The 21,280-nt window shown below is 41.6% G+C and overlaps 1 protein-coding gene across 3 annotated transcripts in view; it reads right to left on the minus strand.

Moving 5' to 3' along the window:
* Window positions 1-21,280, minus strand: part of Pcmtd1 (protein-L-isoaspartate (D-aspartate) O-methyltransferase domain containing 1) — an 85,953-nt gene that overhangs the window by 47,712 nt on the left and 16,961 nt on the right. Inside the window, exon 1 of one of the 3 annotated variants that reach the window (XM_059253796.1) lies at window positions 16,201-16,287. The exons of the other annotated variants lie outside the window; for them this stretch is intronic. The gene's annotated coding sequence lies outside the window, so the exon portion shown is untranslated. Of the gene's footprint in view, window positions 1-16,200; window positions 16,288-21,280 lie in introns of those variants that run through there. 3 annotated transcript variants of the gene reach the window in all.

The following is a 21,280-nucleotide window of genomic DNA, read 5'->3' on the forward strand; positions in this document are numbered from 1 at the left end:
TTCAAAAAAGCCAGATTCACTGTTTTAATTCATGCACATGTACAAACACAATGACTGCTTTGTTTGAAAAATTTTGTTACAACAAATAATGAGACTACAAGCTTTTATTAACAAGCCTAATTGTTTAGTACTGGAACATCATGCATAGATACACTTAAAACTAAAAATAAATATTAAAAAAACTCTTGGAATGCTCATTTACATCTGGCATGTCTAGATACTTCAAATAAAAGGTTTCCAGAATGAGACTTCTGCAAGTTAACAGCAGACTGATATCTCTTTGTGGCAGTAACACTACGAAGCACGATCTCGGTGGGAAAGGATGCTATCACTTCACAATACTTTTTTCACTAGACAGATGGAGGTGGGGCATGGACCATCCATCTTTGTATAAATGAGTTTGAATAAACGACAGCTGAATGAAATACTTCAACATCACATGAGAGAACAATGGGGACACCATGTAAGGTGACCCTGCCCTCTGTAAGAGAGTTCCTTAGAGACTCTGAAGACACAGAAGCCCCAGATGGCTTTTCTACATTACAAGAACAGGGGTCAACAGTACAGTGTAGGCTAGCATCACTTCTTTGGGGACACAAGTTTTTATTTTTCATTTTCTTCCTTTCCTGCATACACAATTAAGAAACTGGCCCATGAGTTTCTCTGAATTCAATATACTCATGACTGTATGCAACTTATATAGTATATCCACTATGACGTATTAAAAATTCTCTACCGCCGGGCGATGGTGACGCACGCCTTTAATCCCAGCACTCAGGGAGGCAGAGGAGGGCGGATCTCTGTGAGTTCGAGGCCAGCCTGGTCTACAGAGTGAGATCCAGGAAAGGCTCAAAGCTACACAGAGAAACCCTGTCTCAGAAAAAAAAAAAAAAAAAAAAAAAAAAAAAAAAAAAAATTCTCTATCAAGATCCACTCAGATTTCTGCTCAAAGATGCTGTGGTGGTTTGAATGAAAATGAGCCCCCACAGGCTCATAGGAACTGGAACTCATAGGGAAGTGTGGCCTTACTCTAGTAGGTGTGGCCTAGTTGGAGAAAGTGTGTCTCTGGGAGTGTGCTTTGTGGTTTCAGAAGCCCAAGCCAGGCCCAGTGTCTCTCTCTTCCTACTCCCTGACAATCCAGGTGTGGAATTCTCAGCTACCTGTCCAACACCAAGTCTGCCTGCATCCCACCATGCTGATAATGAAGTAAACTTCTGAAATATAAGCCAGCCCCAATTAAGTGTTTTCCTTTATAAAAATTGTCATGCTCATGGTATCTCTTTGTGGCAATAGAAACCCTAAAGATACCTAACTGCCTGGGGAGGCCAGACGAGGGCATCAGATTCCCCTGAAGCTAAAGTTGCGCAGCTATGTGCCACCTGACATGGGTGCTGGGAACAAAACTTGGGTCCTCTGGAAGAGTAGAAAGTGCTCTTAACCATTGAGCCAGGTTTATTTTACTTTTTAAGTGACGTAACCTCTAAGTACATCTGTCAACTTTTTCATCTTGTACTCAATGAATCAGTTCTCAAAACAGGAATTTAAATGACATTAGGCAGAGAAGCAGTCTCTGTTGGTATCTAATATGGCACTTACCTAACAATTTTACAAGAGTAGTTTGGATTACAAATAGACATTTAATGAATGGCTTGACTATGAAAGATAGAAAAATGATTTCCTTAGTATTAGTTCCAAGGCTTAAGAAGAAACTGACCCTTCTTAGTTTATCATGAAAGTCATCCTGTTCAAAACTACACAGTAGGCATATGATAAACAATGTACACTTTGTATACAGTTACTGCTTCCTCAAGGTGATTGGATAAGTAATATTTCACCCTCTCAACAATTTCCTCCACACACAAAAGAACTTCGAGAGTCTAACAGAACTTTGCTATGGCAATGATGTACTGGCATTGTTCCTTTAAAGTATAACATCACAGGGACATAGCAGTATATTCTTGATTGGTCCAGAAATCAGGACAATTATAGTGACTCTTACCTTGTGTCTACAGCACAATCTTAGGACCAAGGACTATCATTCATACACACACACACACACACACACACACACACACACACACACACACAGGAATTTGGTATTCCAGTACTGGATCTCCACAAACTTACATTTGTTAACTTGCTGCTACCATGGGAATAGTGACAGGACATTCCAGTCACTTGAAACCTGTTTGTCCTTTGAAAGGAACTGTTTTAGCTTGTGTCAAAATGCCCTATGTTTTTTTAATTGGTGAAGAAAATATTTCTATGAATGGTTCTGTGTTTAAGGTATCATGGCTTAATTGCATTTTAACCAATTATATTTCCCAAATGGATAATCATATTCATGTAATAGTGTTAAAACAACCTTCATTTGTAATATTTCCAGTATATATGAGTGATCCATGGTTTGATGATAAAAGGTTACAAGCGACTGAGGAAATTAAGAAAGCTTTAGGCAGACAGAAGTGTACTGCTTGGGGGGCTTGCCACCCAGCTCTCAAATAAATACACAGAGATGTATTCTTACATATAAATGCCCTCCATTAGCTTGGCTTATTTCTAGCCAGCTTCTCTTAATTTAAATCCTCTTTTTCCTTTCCTCACTCCTCCCTCCCTCTTCTCATATTTCTTCTCCTATTTATCCTCTCTGCCTATCAGCCCTGCCTATCCTCTCTCTCCTGCCGGGCTATTGACTGTTTGGCTCTTTATTAGACTAATCAGACTAGACAGGCAAGGTAACAGCTTCACAGAGTTAAACAAATGCAACATAAAAGAATGCAACAGGCTGGGCGGTGGTGGCGCACGCCTTTAATCCCAGCACTCGGGAGGCAGAGCCAGGCGGATCTCTGTGAGTTCGAGGCCGGCCTGGGCTACCAAGTGAGTTCCAGGAAAAGGCGCAAAGCTACACAGAGAAACCCTGTCTCAAAAAACCAAAAAAAAAAAAAAAAAAAAAAAAAAAAAAAGAATGCAACATAGGGCTGGAGAGATGGCTCAGGGGTTAAGAACACTGGCTGCTCTTCCAGAGGTCCTGAGTTCAATTCCCAGCAACCACATGGTGGCTCACAACCCTCTGTAATGACATCTGGTGCCCTCTTCTGGCCTGCAGGGACACATGCAGACAGAACACTGTATATGTAATAAATAAATACATCTTAAAAAAAAAAAAAGAGTTCATTTAAAAAAAAAAGAATGCAACATATCTTTGCATCACTACAGCATAAATGAATGTAACATATCTTAAGCTAACATTCCACAACAGTGTGTGGGGTGTGGGTGTGTGTGTGTGTGTGTGTGTGTGTGTGTACACACCCAGGAATCTGGACCTGGAGTTACAGATGGCTGTGATCCTCCATGGACTCCAAATCCCTAGGATCCTCAGCTAGATCAGCCAGTACTGTTATCTAGTAGGTCTGCTGAGTCAACTCCAGCCCATCTCTTGGTGAGACAGAGGCAAATATTAATAAATAAACAACTACCACTACTCGCTGGCAGAAACCTTTCACAATGTTTTAATACTAAACATCACAATAAGCCAAAAAGAAAGAAGGGAGGACTCTCACTACGTTCACCTTGAAGAGAGAAATCATACATTAAAAAAAAGATGGAGTGCTGTACTCCAAAAGAGTCTGGAAGAACACAAAATGAGACCTGGACCCAAAGTGGAACTGAAGACAGCTTCTTTAAAGTCAGACATGCTGAAAGAGATTGTGCGTTGAGGAACTCAATCACAAGAATAAGACTTTTAAGAAATTACCTACAGCTAGCACTTTCTAGAGTCTTATCAATTTTTCCCTGTAGACCAGTGATTTCTCTTCCTTTTTTTGGCATGGACCCTTTTCCATGGTCTCACCAAATTTATGGACCTTCTCCTACTGAAAAACCAAACAAATTAGAATTTTTACATACAACTTAAGAAGACTCTTAAACACCTCAAAACCCAGGAGACCTACTTCTAATTTTAAAACTCTATTATAGGCGGGCCCCCAGCTCCCATCTTGCCCCGGACCTCCCTTCTGAAGCACAGCCCCACCGGGAAGAATCCCCTTCTCCAAGACCCCTGGCAGACCCTGCAGTCTCCACGCCCTGCCCCCACGCCATCTGCCTGAGCCCCAAGCCTCTTCCTGAGACTTAGAGGCCGGCCCCCAGCTCCCATCTTGCCCCGGACTTCCCTTCTGAAGCACAGACCCCTGGCAGACCCTGCAGTCTCCACGCCCTGCCCCCACCCCCATCCGCCTGAGCCCCAAGCCTCTTCCTGAGACTTAGAGGCCGGCCCCCAGCTCCCATCTTGCCCCGGACTTCCCTTCTGAAGCACAGGTGAGTCCCCTAACTTGCCCCCCACACACACACACCATCCCTGGGCACCAGCCACTCCCGGGAAGACCTGTGCAACTTGGCCCCAGGTTCTGGTCACTGGGCAAGCTCCCTTCTAGCCCCACCGGGAAGGATCCCCTTCTCCAAGACCCCTGGCAGACCCTGAAGTCTCCACGCCCTGCCCCTACGCCCATCCGCCCAAGCCCCAAGCCTCTTCTTGAGACTTAGAGGCTGGCCCCCAGCTCCCATCTTGCCCCGGATTTCCCGTCGGGAGGAGGGAGGGAGGGAGGGGGGGGGGGGAGAGAGGGGGAGAGAGGGGGAGGGGGGGAGGGGGGGGAGGGGGAGGGGGAGGGGGAGAGAGAGAGACAGAGAGAGAGAGAGAGAGAGAGAGAGAGAGAGAGAGAAGAGCACCCATCCTCCCCCGGACTTCCCTTCTGAAGAAGAGCTCCCATCCTGCCCCGGACTTCCAATTTGGACAAGAGAGCTCCCATCTGGACAAGAGAGAGAGACTTCCTGAATCTGTCAGCTCTGTCTGAACCAAGTGTGCGGATAAGGCCAAGAACGAACCACAAGGAGATGGGCAGACGTCAAGGCAGAAACACATACAACAAAATGAATAGCAATATACCATCACCAGGCCCTAGCACTCCTCCAACACCTAGACCTGAACATCAGAAATTGGAAGCAGAAAAAAATAGCCTTACGAATGTCATCATGAAGAAGCTAGAGGCTCGTGTAGAGGAAAAGACAAAAAAATGTGAAGAACGCTGTAAACAACTAGAGGAAAGGGCAAACAAATTAGAAGAAATCAAAAAAGTCCTGGAAGAGAACAATAAAATACTGAAAGAAAATCAAGAAAAATCAATGAAACAAATGAAGGAAACAGTCCAAGACCTGAAAAGCAAAAATAGAAAAAATGAAGAAGACACAAACAGAGGGAATGCTGGAAATAGAAAATCTGAGAAAACGATTGGGAACTTCAGATGCAAATATAATCAACAGAATGCAAGAGATGGAAGAGAGAATCTCTAGCATTGAAGATACAATAGAAGAAATAGATTCATCAGTCAAAGAAAACACTAAAGTCAACAAAGTCATGAACCAAAATGTCCAAGAAATTTGGGACACCATGAAAAGAGCAAACCTACGAATAATAGGGGTAGAAGAAGGAGAAGAATACCAACTCAAGGGCACAGAAAATATATTCAACAAGATCATAGAAGAAAACTTTCCCAACTTAAAGAAGGAAATGCCTATGAAGATACAGGAAGCCTATAGAACACCAAACAGACTAGACCCCCAAAAAAAGTCCCCTCGCCACATAATAATTAAACAATTAAACGTACAGAATAAAGAAAGAATATTAAGAGCAGCAAAGGAAAAAGGCCAAGTGACATATAAAGGCAAACCTATCAGAATAACACCCGATTTCTCAATGGAGACTTTGAAAGCCAGAAGGTCCTGGACAGATGTAATGCAGACACTAAGAGACCATGGATGTCAGCCTAGACTAATATACCCAGCAAATATAGATGGAGTGAACAAGACATTCCATGACAAAGCCAGATTTAAACAATATTTATCCACAAACCCAGCCCTACAGAAAGCACTAGAAGGAAAATTCCAACCTAAGGAAGTCAGATACAACCTTGAAAACACAGGCAATAGATAAAGCCACAGCAGTAGACCCCAACGAAGAAAAGTACACACACATCACCACCAAAAAATAACAGGAATGAACAATCACTGGACATTAATATCTCTCAATATCAATGGACTTAATTCACCTATAAAAAGACATAGGCTTACAGAATGGATACGAAAGCAGGACCCATCTTTCTGCTGCATACAAGAAACACATCTCAAATTCAAAGATAGACACTACCTAAGAATAAAAGGCTGGGAGAAGACTTTCCAATCAAACGGTCTTAAGAAACAAGCGGGTGTAGCCATCCTGATATCCAGCAAAATAGACTTCAAACTAAAATCAATCAAAAGAGATCAAGAAGGGCATTACATACTCCTCACAGGAAAGATCCACCAAGATGAAGTCTCAATTCTGAACATTTATGCCCCAAACACAAGGGCACCCACATATGTAAAAGAAACATTATTAAAGCTTAAATCACATATAAAACCCCACACATTAACAGTGGGAGACCTCAACACCCCACTTTCACCACTGGACAGATCCCCCAAATCGAAACTTAACAGAGAAATAAAGGACTTAACTGATATCATGACTCAAATGGACTTAATCGACATCTACAGAACATTCCATCCTAACAAAAAAGAATATACCTTCTTCTCAGCACCCCACGGAACCTTCTCTAAAATCGACCACATACTTGGTCACAAAACAAATCTAAACAGATACAAAACAATTGGAATAACCTCCTGTGTTCTATCAGACCACCATGGTCTAAAGTTGGATTTCAACAACAACAAAAACTACAGAAAACCTACAATCTCATGGAAACTGAACAATAACTACCTGAATCACCAATGGGTTAAGGAAGAAATAAAGAAAGAAATTAAAGACTTCCTAGAGATCAACGAAAATGAAGACACCACATATCCAAACCTATGGGACACTATGAAAGCAGTACTAAGAGGGAAATTCATAGCACTAAACGCCCACATAAATAAGCTGGAGAAATCTCACACTAGTTACTTAACAGCACACCTGAAAGTTCTAGAACAGGAAGAAGCAAAGTCTCCCAGGAAAAATAGATGCCAGGAAATTATCAAAGTGAGAGCTGAAATCAATAAAATAGAAACAAAGAGAACAATACAAAAAATTAATGAAACAAAGAGTTGGTTCTTTGAGAAAATCAACAAGATAGACAAGCCCTTATCCAAACTAACCAAAAGACAGAGAGAGAGCATCCAAATCAACAAAATCAAAAATGAAAAGGGGGACATAACAACAGACATTGAGGAAATCCAGAGAATCATCAGGTCATACTTCAAAAACCTCTATTCCACAAAACTGGAAAACCTAAAAGAAATGGATAATTTTCTGGATAGGTACCACATACCTAAATTAAATCAAGACCAGATAAACTATTTAAATAGTCCAATAACCCCTAACGAAATAGAAACAGTCATTAAAAGTCTCCCAACCAAAAAAAGCCCAGGACCAGATGGTTTCAGTGCAGAATTCTACCAGATCTTCAAAGAAGAGTTAATACCAATACTCTCTAAATTGTTCCATACAATAGAAACAGAAGGAACATTACCAAACTCCTTCTATGAGGCTACAATTACCCTGATTCCCACACCAAACAAGGATACAACAAAGAAAGAGAACTACAGACCGATCTCCCTCATGAACATTGATGCAAAAATACTCAATAAAATACTGGCAAACAGACTCCAAGAACACATCAAAACAATTATCCACCATGATCAAGTAGGATTCATTCCAGGGATGCAAAGATGGTTCAACATACGAAAGTCTGTCAATGTGATACACCATATAAACAAACTCAAAGAAAAAAACCACATGATCATCTCACTGATGCTGAAAAGGCATTTGACAAAATCCAACACCCCTTCATGATAAAGGTCTTGGAGCGATCAGGAATACAGGGAACATACCTAAACATAATAAAGGCAATTTACAGCAAGCCAACAGCCAACATCAAATTAAATGGAGAGAAACTCAAAGCAATTCCACTAAAATCAGGAAGGAGGCAAGGCTGTCCGCTCTCCCCATACTTATTCAATATAGTACTTGAAGTTCTAGCCAGAGCAATAAGACAACATAAGGAGATTAAGGGGATACAAATTGGAAAGGAAGAAGTCAAGCTTTCCCTATTTGCAGATGACATGATAGTATACTTGAGCAACCCTAAAGATTCCACCAAGGAACTGATACAACTTATAAACACCTTCAGCAACATAGCAGGATACAAGATCAACTCAAAAGAATCAGTAGCCCTCCTATATACAATGGACAAAAAAGCGGAGAAGGAAATCAGAGATACATCACCCTTTACTATAGCCACAAATGGCATAAAATACCTTGGGGTAACACTAACCAAGCAAGTGAAGGACCTATATGATAAGAACTTTAAGTCCCTGAAAAAAGAAATTGAAGAAGATGTCAGAAAATGGAAAGATCTCCCATGCTCATGGATAGGCAGAACTAACATAGTAAAAATGGCAATCTTACCAAAAGCAATCTACAGATTCAATGCAATCCCCATCAAAATACCAACACAATTCTTCACAGACCTGGAAAGAATAATACTCAACTTCATATGGAAAAACAAAAAACCCAGGATAGCCAAAAGAATCCTGTACAATAAAACAACCTCTGGAGGCATCACGATACCTGACTTCAAGCTGTAGTATAGAGCTACAGTAATAAAAACAGCTTGGTACTGGCATAAAAACCGACATGTGGACCAATGGAATCGAATTGAAGACTCTGACATTAATCCGCACACCTATGAACAAATAATTTTTGACAAAGAAGCCAAAAGTGCACAATGGAAAAAAGAAAGCATCTTCAACAAATGGTGCTGGCAAAACTGGATATCAACATGTAGAAGGCTGCAAATAGATCCATATCTATCACCGTGCACAAAACTTAAGTCCAAGTGGATCAAGGACCTCAACATAAATCCAGCTACACTGAACCTGCTAGAAAAGTAGGAAGTAGTCTTGAACGCATTGGCATAGGAGACCACTTTCTAAATAGAACACCAGTAGCACAGACACTGAGAGAAACAATCAATCAATGGGACCTCTTGAAACTGAGAAGCTTTTATAGGGCAAAGGATACGGTCAACAAAGCAAAGCGACAGCCTACAGAATGGGAAAAGATATTCACCAATCCCACATCTGACAGAGGACTGATATCCAGAATATATAAGGAACTCAAGAAATTAGACATCAAAACGCCCAACAGTCCAATTAAGAAATGGGCTATAGAACTAAACAGAGAATTCTCAACAGAGGAAACTCAAATGGCTGAAAGACATTTAAGGCATTGCTCAACATCCCTAATCATCAGGGAAATGCAAATCAAAACAACTCTGAGATACCACCTTACACCTGTCAGAATGGCTAAGATCAAAAACACTGAAGACACCTTATGCTGGAGAGGATGTGGAGCTAGGGGAACTCTCCTCCACTGCTGGTGGGAATGCAAGCTTGTACAACCACTTTGGAAATCAATATGGCGATTTCTTAGAAAATTGGGAATCCATCTCCCCCAAGATCCAGCTATACCACTCTTGGGCATATACCCAAGGAATGCTCAACCACACCACAAGAGCACTTGTTCAGCTATGTTCATATCAGCATTGTTTGTAATAGCCAGAACATGGAAACAACCTAGATGCCCTTCAACTGAAGAATGGATAAACAAAATGTGGTACATATACACAATGGAATACTACTCAGCAGAGAAAAACAATGACATCATGAGGTTTGCAGACAAATGGATGGATCTAGAAAAAAATCATCCTGAGTGAGGTATCCCAGACTCAGAAAGACAAACATGGTATGTACTCACTCATAACAGGATACTAGATGTGGAACAAGGATGACTGGACTGCTACTCACATCACCAGGCAGGCTACCTGGAAAACAGGACCCCAAGAAAGATACGGGGATCGCCCAATGACAGAGAAATGGAATGAGATCTACATGAACAGCCTGGAAATGAGTGGGGGTAGTGAAGGGCGAGGGTCGAGGGAAAGAGAGCTTGGGTGAGTGGGAGATCCCAGCTGGATCAACAACAGAGAGGGAGAACAAGGAATAGGAGACCATGGTAAATGAAGACCACATGAGAATAGGAAGAAACAAAGTGCTAGAGAGGCCCACAGAAATGCACAAAGATACCCCCACAACAGACTGCTGGCAATGGTCGAGAGACAGTCCGAACTGACCTACTCTGGTGATGGGATGGCCAAACACCCTAATTGTCGTGCTAGAAACCTCATCCAACTACTGAGGGATCTGGATGCAGAGATCCATGACTAGGCCCCAGGTGGATCTCTGGGAGTCCAATTAGCGAGAATGAGGAGGGTTTATATGAGAGAGAATTGTTGAGACCAAGGTCGGATAAAGCACAGAGACAAATAGCCAAACAAACGGAAACACATGGAATATGAACCAATGGCTGAGGGGTCACCAACTGGATCAGGCCCTCTGAGTGGGTGAGACAGTTGATTGGCCTGATCTGTTTGGGAGGCATCCAGGCAGTGGCACCGGGTCCTGTGCTCATTGCATGAGTCGGCTGTTTGAAACCTGGGGCCTATGCAGGGTCCCTTGCCTCGGCCTGGGAGGAGGGGACTGGACCTACCTGGACTGAGTCCACCAGGTTGATCTCAGTCTGTGGGGAAGGCTTTGCCCTGGAGGAGATTGGAATGGGGGGCAGGCTGGGGGGAAGGTGAGGGGGGCGGGAGGGGGGAGAACAAGGGAATCTGTGGCTGATATGTAGAACTGAATTGTATTGCAAAATAAAAATTAAAAAAAAAAAACTCTATTATAGGCAACATTGAGCTAATCAAGAGATTTTTAACAAGATCAGGACAATTTTATCTCCATTTAGCAAACGCTTTTTGGGTGGGCTGTTGTGGAATATTAGCTTAAGATGTTTTGCATTCATTTATGCTGTGGAATATTTGTTTAGTGATGCAAAGATGTGTTGCATTCTTTTATGTTGCATTTGTTTAACTCTGTGAAGCTGTGTTACTTTGCCTGCCTAAAACATCTGATTGGTCTAGTAAAGAGACATATGGTCAATAGCCCAGCAGGAGAGAGAGGATAAGTAGGGCTGCCAGGCAGAGAGGATAAATAGGAGAAGAAATATGAGAAGAAGGAGGGAGGAGTGAGGAAAGGAGAAGGGAAGGATGATTCCAGGGGCCAGCTACCCAGCCACACAGCCAGCCATGGAGTAAGAAGTAAAAAGAAGTAAATAGAATAGAGAAAGGTAAAAGCACAGAGGCAAAAGGTAGATGGGATAATTTAAGAGAAGCTGGCTAGAAATAAGCCAAGCTAATGGAGGGCATTCATAAGTAAGAATAAGTCTCCATGTATTTATTTGGGAGCTAGGTGGTGGGCCCCCAAAGAGTACAAAACAAAACAACACAACTACAATAGGTCAATCTGCCTACAGATCTGTGGTAATAGGTCTGACCCCAAGCACTTCAGGGGATGAAAAAATTAACACAGAAACAAACGACGGTGCATGAATCCATGCCAGGATCCAGTCTTCATGTTCTAGTAGGAGACCAGATGTAAACAAAATGCAACAAGGAAACCCAGGAAATAACCATACAGTGTTCTTCCTTTATCTGTTGTATTTTCTTTTCCCATAATGAGGTGTTAACTCATCATCTCCCATGGTCTGAAATATTAAGTGGAAAACTCCAGATATAAGCAATTCCCAAACAGTCTGATGAAATCCAATACTGCTGTGATCCATCCCAGTCAGGATGTAAGCCGTGCCTCTACCCAGCTACTGATACTATACCTGCATCTGGCATCCCTCTTGTGGCCCCAAAATCACCTTTATTAGAGTAACCCTAATGTATTAGTAGATGGTTACATACTAATGCCAACATTCATTTTCCTTCATCTCATCATGTAAATCTATCACTCATTTTAGCCTTAAGGACACACATAACTGGGAATGAAAGGCTGGAAAAATACTCCAAGCAGATGGTAACCAAAAGAGAGCAAAGAGCCAGGATTGTTGGTTCATGCCTGTAATGCCAGAACTCAGGAGGATCAGGAGTCATATCAAGTATGTTTTTGAGCATAATGGAGTAAAAGCAAACTCAGTTGGCAGAAGAAACTCTGGAAAATTCACAAGTACTTGAAAATGAAACATTAAATGTTCCCTAACAACCTAAAGTCAAAGAACTCAAGGAAAATTTTTTTAATAACTTCAAATATTGAAACTGAAAAATCAACATCCCAAAGATTATGGGATGCACCAAGTTAGGACAAGAGCCAAGTTACTCAAGAGGCTGAAGCACAAGGGTTACAATTTGGATTAGCTTGTGCTAGCCAGGACTATTGATAAAATTCAAGGCCAACCTGGGAAACAGAGATCTTGTCACAAAAAGGAGCCAGAAATGGTGGTATATGCCTGTAATCCCAACATATGGAAAATAGAAGAGGATCAGAGGCTACAGCCATCCTTGGTTACATAGTAAGCTTGAGGCCAGCCAGGGATATGTGAAATCTTCCTTCAAAACTGAAACTGGAAGCAGAGGAGGGGAAAAGGCTGAGATAAAGCTCAAGGATAGAGTTCTTGCCCAGCATGCACAAGTCCCTTGGTTCAATCCCCAGTGGCTTTGAATCCCTTAGGATCATCATAAGGGAAGAAATATCTCATGGTCCAAGTCTATGATCCCAGCACTGGAGCGGGGTGGTGGGGTGATCTCAAATAGACCACACTGCTTAACTATGATATTTAAACCTAACCCTCATGTAAGGACATGAAGATGGACTAGGGGAAGTCACTGGATCTCAATGTCCCTCTCCCCAATGTGGCCATATCAAACAAATCTTCTTATCCTACTTTTCACTATTAACATGATTTTTAATTGGTTTATTGTAGATGGGTGGCCAACCCTGGGCTGTGAGGACACATGCACTAAACTTAACTCTAATAACACAGAGGAGTAAATTTACCACTGTAAGAGGATGATAGGTGAGGGGCAACCACCTCTCCCCAGGACACTGGACAGGTGGTAAACACTGTAAAAACACTATTCATGTCAATATTAAGTTCCCTAAATTCTTACTAAAAGTACTCCTTCTGGTACTCACCTTTTCTGTAAATAAGCAGAGACTAGAGACTCTGGGGCATGGGACAATCTGATTCCCTAATTAGTAGCTATTAGAATTACCCTGGCTGCATGAGCAAAAGGACTATCAATCAGTCTACCAGACTACTACCTGTATGCCAACACCAGATGTTCTGAACACATTGTGTGTGTCTTAGTTACTGTTCCCTTGTTGTGAGGAGATACCATGACCAAGGCCATTTATAAAATAAAGCATTTAATAGGGGACTTGCTTAGTTAGTCTATAGACATCATGGTGTAGAGCAGAGGAGCAGGCAGGCAAAGCACTGAAGCACTAACTGAGAGCACATCTGAGAGAGAAACATAGACAAAGACAGACTGAGACTGGCATAGGCTTTTGAAAATTTAAAGCCCACCCCCAGTGACATTCCTCCTCTAACAAGGCCACACCTCCTAACCCTTCCCAAATGATTCCATTCACTGAGGACTAAGCATTCTAACATATGAACCATTCTCATTCAAACCACCACATCATACAACATAGTGCTATAGCTCTTGAATATGCAGCCTCAGCCAGAACTGTTTCAAATAGCTTACACCAGACTTTCCACTAACACAAGCCATGGTGAAGTCTAGATGATCCTACAACCATTCCTATCCTGGGTAGAAAGCACTTCCCTGATGACCTATCAAAAAGGTTAATACTACTGTTGTTGAAGAAAAGAACACAAAGCCTCATTTGCATGTTAGGTCTGCTGTAATTAGTGCCAACACCCTTCCTCTGTCGGCAGAAGCAAGCCACTCAGGCTGATCAAAGAGAGTTGGCTAGGAACCACCCTCCTGTGCTGCCTTTCCTCCTGTTGCAACATTAGACCCTATAATAGATTTCTCTTTTGGGGCCGCCTCTTACCTACTTTCTTAGCAGTGTGGGCTGGTATAAAGAAAGTGCCATCTCAGAGAGCAGAGCAGCAGCAGTGCAGTGGAGCAAACAGCAGGCGATCTGACAGCCTAAAAGAGGTACTGGAGAGTTCAGAAGGGGCTATAAGAGGAACAAGAGGAACAACATGCAAAGCTGAGGTTGAAAGACAGAAGGCCTTAAAGAGAAGAGGACCTTAAAGAGAAGAGGCCTTGACTGCTGGAGCTGCTAGGATCCGAGGAATGCCAACATCCTAGGCCTGTGCCAGAGCTGTCATGTGTAGATGTGAGAGTCCTAGAACTCAAGCACTGCACAAGAGAGCACCCACCTGCCACCACCCCTGCTCATTATTGTCAAATGCCAAGGACTATAAGAGGTGGCATAACTAGCACTTGAAGAGCTTCTCCCTGCCTACAGTTTCTATCCAGGTAGAGAAAAGGGCCTCAGACAGATGTCCAGTAGCAAGAAGTCTACAAACCCAAAAAAACTGTACCATACAAATAAAGGGAATGGAATCCTGATCCTGGGTGAGAATTGGTAAAATATCCAACCTCAGTACAATTTCCACCAAATTCCAATGCCATTTTCACACACAAAAGGAAAGCAATCCTAAAATACATATGGAATAACAAGACTGCAAACAGCCAAAGCAATGATAAGCAAAAAGAGCAATCCAGAAGGTACCACATGACCTGATTTCAAAATGTACTTCAGTAGCTTCAGTAAGCAAAATAGGATGGCACTGACATAGAAGAAGCAGAGGAACACAATGAATGTGTCAACACCACCACACTGAAGAAAGCACAATCTCTTCAGGAAACTGAGGGGAAAGTGAGTATCCACACAAAAATTGAAATTAGGTCCTTATTTCACATTATATTCAAAGGTCACTTTAAAATTGATTAAAATTTAACCAGAAAGGACTGGTTATGAGTGCTTGCTGCTCCCAAAGAGGGGCTGAGTTCTGTTCAAGAACCTATGTGACTCTCAACTGCATGTTACTCTAGCTCTAGGGGATCTAACACCCTCATGCGGCTTCTGAAGAGGCACCAGCATACACATGGGATACACTCACACAGGGACATGCACGTAAATAAAAATTAAAATAAAAGATTTAAACATGAGACTGACAAACTATAAAACTACTAGAAGAAAATGGAGAAACAGAACATAGTAGATCCTACCCACAATCCCAGCATTCAGGGGACAGAGGCAGGAGGATTACTGCAAGTTTGATCCAGCCTGGTCTACATAGCTAATGTTCCCAGCCACCAAGAGCTATACACAGTAAGAGTTAATGGAAGGAAGGGAAGAAAGGATAGGAGCTAAGTGCAGGGGCAGGCAGGCAACAGGAGAAATGTTCAACACCTCAACATTCATCTGGGAACACATCTACTGGATGTGACTCCAAAAGCATAGACAACACACATAAAAAATAACTGAGAGTACATCAGACTAAAGAGTTTTACAGAGCAAAGGAATGATAATAAAAGACAACTGGCACACTAAGAGAGAACATTTCAAAGCATCCATCTGATAAGAGGCTAATGGCCAAGAATATAACTCAGGGGCAAGAAAGAACCCAGCCACATAACAGGAGCTGAACTGAGCTTTCTTGGAAGAACACACAAATATGTCCACCAGATACATGAAAAATGTTCACCCTGACTATTCTCAGAAAAACTCAAATCAAAAACCACTGCACTCTCAAATCAAATCAAAACCACCTGTACTCTCAACACTAGGAGGCTGATGTGGAAAGGTCACAAGTTCAAGATCGACCTGGGCTACACGGCCAGTCCCTATTCAAAACACACACAGACATGTGTGTGTGTGTGTGTGTGTGTGTGTGTGTGCGCATAGAAACCTATACAAACACATTCAGGAAGATATCACCTCACCTCTGTTAGAATGACTATTTTTTCAAAAAGATAAGAAGTGCTGATGGAGAAACAGGAGCCCTAGCACTGCTGGTAGGAATGGTCATTAGCCATTACAGAAAATGTGTAGTGGTTCCTTAGAAAATGGAAAACAGAATTATCAAATGATCCTGTAATCCCACTTACAGATATATATTCAAAAGAACTGTAACTAATACACTGAATAGGTATCTGCACCCTCACAGTCTTTACTGCACAACCAAATGGGTCAACATGGTATGTGTCATCAGGTAACTGAGTGTGATGTATGTACCTGTAATGTCACCATTTGGGATGTAGAGGCAGGATAGCCAGAAGTTCACAGCTAGCCTCTGAGGGCAGGCTGGGCTACATGAGACCTTGTCTAAAAAAAAAAATAAATAAAAGGTCATGTAAATACATGAAATACTGTTCAGCAACATGTCATTACATATTACCTGGAGAGTATTATACAATGCAATTAAGCCAGACACAGGAAAAGAAATGCTGCAAGGTCTTACATTACAGGGAATCTACAAATGTAGAATTCTAGAAATCAGCTAAATGATTATTACTAGATGGTAAGGAGGAAGTCCATGAGAAAAGGGAAAATGTTGACCAAAGGATTTGATAGAAAGAATGAAAATGCCCATTTGCATAAAATGGTATGTGGGCCAGTAAGATGGCTTAGCAGGTAAAAGAACTTACTATGCAAGCCTAATAACTTGAGTTCGATCTCCAGAACCCATGGGAAAGAAGTCACATGTGGTGTCGCATATCTGTACCCCAGCACTCCTATGACATGATAGGAGACAGACACTGAAGAACTGCCCGGAAACTCACTGGTCACCACAGTACGCAGCATGTAAAAACAGCAAGAGTCTGTCCCAAGACAGGATGGAAGGAAAAGAACTGACTCCTAGAAATTATCCTCTGACTATACCCACCCTCACCCTCACCCACACCCACACCCACTGGGGGGGGGTGTGTGAATCATAATATAATGAACATGCACTCTATATTAAGTATATGAAGTAACAGATTTATTAAGTAGCCTGGTTTTATCACACCATATTACAAATACCAAAATGACATATTACAACTCTGATATTAATTTCTTTTCTTAGTGCTGTGACCAAATAACTACATGGTGTGAGGAAAGTACAGGTCACCCTGGCCAGGGAGTCATGGCACCTGAGCAACTGGAGGTCATGGCTGCAGGGGCATGAGGAGGCTACTGCAAGGGCTGACAGGAAATGGGAGCTAGAGGAAGACAAGCAGGTCGAGATATTATCTCTAAAATTTACCCCATTCCCAACAACCCACTTCCTTCATGTAGGCCCCACCTCCTAAAGGTTCCAAAGCCTCAAAACAGCATTACCAGCTGTAGACCAAATGTCTAAGCATGTGAATGCATAACTAGTACTTACCCATTAAAAATAAAAATATTTAATTTAAAAAATGTTAAGAAAAAACAGAACCAAAGACAAGGAAAATAATTTCAATGTGTCACTTGTAGGAGGGGGACAGCAGTCGCACTGCTTATGTAGTATAAACAGTGGAAACTTGGCAGCTGATTTCATATGGACAGTCTCCTCCGCACAGCAGTGGCAGGAGGAGAGAGCAGAGGCAAGGAAGGCCACTGGAAACTGAAACCTCACCAGTGATCACAGATGGAAAATGCTATCCAAAAATAACAACTAGAAGAAAACCAGAAGCATGCTCATTATCGATGTTCAATACCTATAAAATAGATAAACCCCGGCCTCCTCTAGTATGCAAGTCAAAGGGTACAAACAGGAAAAAGCCAGAGCTCCAGGCTTCTTTCTTTAGCTCCTGAAGGGTTTACATGAAGTGTTGAAACAAAACTGGCAAGTCGAAGAAGTCACATGGAGAAACTACAAGGGATGTAATAAAGTCAGGTGGAGAATAACTTCTGAAGGAATAAATGTATATTTAACAAGAGTCTAGTGCAAAAAAAAAAGTGATCACATGAAAATATTACTAGAACTTCAAAAATGTTCATTTTACACTATTATATTAATGTGTATTATCATACATTCCTTAAACAGTTACTGTAAACATCTTCATAATATCGACTGACCTGATTCTAACAGCACTTCTGCAGAAAAGTGAACACCAGTGTTCTAGAAGCATTTCTATTAACTTTCTAAGCACCTACATACTTTAAAAAATTACTTTATTGTTGTTATTATTGTAGGAGGGTATGGGAGTACCACAGTATATGCTTGGTAGATCAGAGGACAACTTTTGGGAGTTGGTTCTCTCCATCAACCTACGGAATCCAGGGATCAAACTCAGTCTGTGAGGTGTTCAAGGCAAGACACTTTCTCTGTTGCACAATCCTGCTGGTCCTATAAGCCTTTTAAACATAGCATTAATAGTATACTGCTTATACTGCCAGGTAACTTGACAGGGATTAGTAGTCTTGGAGGTCACTGATGATGGTCTCCACATGGTAGGCTTTGAGCCTATATAGTATTGTGTCCTTCCTTAAGAATTAATCCAGGGGGGACTGGAGAGATGGCTCAGAGGTTAAGAGCACTGGTTGTTCTTCCAGAGGACCTGAGTTCAATTCCCAGCACCCACATGGTGGCTCACAACCATCTATAATGAGATCTGATGCCTTCTTCTGGCCTGCAGACATACATGCAGGCAGACCACTATATACATAATGAATAAATAAATTTAAAAAAAAAGAAGAATTAATTCAGGGGCCGGGCGGTGGTGGTACACACCTTTAATCCCAGCACATGGGAGGTAGAACCAGGCAGATCCCTGAGAGTTCCAGGCCAGGCCTGGTCTACAGAGCCAGATCCAGGACAGGCACCAAAACTACACAGAGAAACCCAGTCTCAAAAAACCAAAAGAATTAATCCAGTAAACCAGGCATTGTGGTGAAGGCCTTTAATCCCAGCACTCCAGAGGCAGAGGCAAGCATGAGGACAGCCTGGTCTACAAAGTAAGTTCCAAGACAGCAAGGGATAAAGAGAAACCCTGTCGGAGTGGGGGGTGGGACACAAAACAAAACAAAAAACAAAGCAAAAAAAGTCAAGAAAAAGAATTAATCTTGAACTGGCGGTGGTGGTGTATTCCTTTAATCCCAGTACTTGGAGTCAGAGGCACGCAGGCCAATCTGGTCTGTAGATCGAGTTCCAGGACAGCCAGGACTACAAGAGAGAAAAATGCTGTCTTGAAAAAAAATTTTTTAATCTTGACTGAGCCTGTCAATCACCTGGCCAGGAGTTAATCCTCCATCCACCCCAACAGAAAAGATGATTTAACTGAAGATATGCTAAGGAGATGGGAAATGGGAGATGACTATCCTCATAATAAAATGAACCTAAACTTCCCTTTTGGCTCCTCTGATGCCATCTTCACTGTTAAGTTTGCCCACATTTTGAGTTCTAAATCCAGAAAGCATAATTTTCCCTTCTCTTTATTTCTATGCCTTTTTCTAAAAGCCAAAGCATGCTTTTTATGACACTCTGGACTTTCTTACTCATTCTCCCCACCTCTTGCTATGCACTTACAGAACATGCCATGCCTGCTTTCTTGGACCCTAACTCAAAAGCCATGACTTTCTCTCTTCCTTTTCTCCACCTCCCTCCTCTCCACAGCTGTAAGATTTGCAGCTCATCTGTACTGCTGTTTTTCCTCAAATACTAATAAAATGGTCCTCAAGCTTCCAAGTCTATTTTTAAGTTATCTTATTAACAAAAGGGAACACAGATCACCGCACTTCATTTAGGATTCTCATTTAATAAAACATACATTTTCATATCATCAAATAGTCTTCCAAAATCCAAAGGCATCATGCTCTACCACAATTGCTACCTAACGAGATCATGAACTGATTACACCAAAGCTTGTTTTGCATGTATTAAAATGGCTATTTTGATGTTTCAATAATAATCCTCTAACTTGCACAGTATTAAAAAGTCATTTGTTAATTCTATACTAATCATCTTAAAGGAAAACGTGTCAAATACACCTCAAAAACAATACCTGTCTGTGGGCAGTGTCAACTCCACAAGTCTCTGGGGTGTCATTTCCACACCTGTAAGTGGGGCACTGTTTCCCAGGACCCTTCTGGCTCAAATTTCCCTACTGTCTTGCCAGCTAACATAGTTGCGTCTCCTCTGCACAGGTGCCCACACCTTGGTATTTCTATTACTTTGGTCACAACTTGCACTGTCCCCTCTTGCCATTTTTCTCTTCCAGGAAGAAGAAAAAGTTTTGGAAGTGCTTAAATCCTGTTAAACAATAAAATCAAAGAAAATGCAAAGAGAAAGAAGTGACAGAACAAATGATTCAATATTTGAAGCAGTTAGCAGTTATGTCTGATAAGAAAGTCATCATTTACAAGTCACTAAATGCTGATTTTTCTCTTCAGCATCTTCTCTCTAGTGTTGGGAGGATGGGAAACAAAGCTCCTGTTCACACATTTTCATCTAAAAGGATTTGGGAAATCTTGCTATTCTTCCCAAATTTAGAGCTGTGGATTAAATCCATTTCGTGTACAGAAGAACTGCAGAGGGTCCATACATCATTAGGGTATCTCTGGGGCTGCTTGGGGATATCTTGTGGAGGGCTAAGTGCTGACAAGTCAAAGTAGGTGGAAAGTAGACAGATGCAGACAGATGTAGCAGGGTGGGAGGAGAACAGAATGGATGCTGACTCACTTTCCTTCTCCCTGAGCTCCCTGAAAGGAGGAGCCAATTACTGCTCCTAGCTGCAACTTTTCTGCAAAAAAGGAGACAAAGCGCAGCAGGCTCTAGTGCAAACGAGAATGTAACCCAAGAGAACACAATGTCTGCAGAGATAAACAGAGAACTCTAAAACCCAGAGAGCTACAGTCCCTGGCATCATGGACCAAGGCGGCTTTGAGTTTGGTGGCAACTGCACCAGAGAAAATTTTTTTCTTATTGAGATAGGCAAATTATAAAGAATTACGAAGGAAATCAACGACTAGGCTGTTCAATATTGGCTTACAAAAAACATCAAATTAACTTGATATTCAATGATAAACACAAACTATGTTTTTTAAAGATTTATCTTTATTTATGTACATATGTATATATCTGTGTTCTGCCATATGAGTACAGGTACCTAGAGGCCAGAAGAGGACACTAAATTTCGTGGAGCTGGAATTACAGACAGTTATGGGCTCGACGTGGTATGAGACTGTAATAATGCTTCAGGCTTTAAAGCTAACTGTAAGAAAGTCATCTTAAAAGATGAATTTATCATCAGTAGTTTAATGACTCTGCTCAAATGATATTCATTTAGAAGACTCTCACTTAACAATCAAAACGTTTGTCAAAGCTATTTATTTATTTATTTATTTATTT

Source organism: Peromyscus eremicus, chromosome 2, assembly GCF_949786415.1.
Source record: "Peromyscus eremicus chromosome 2, PerEre_H2_v1, whole genome shotgun sequence".
NCBI classification, from domain to species: Eukaryota; Metazoa; Chordata; class Mammalia; order Rodentia; family Cricetidae; genus Peromyscus; species Peromyscus eremicus.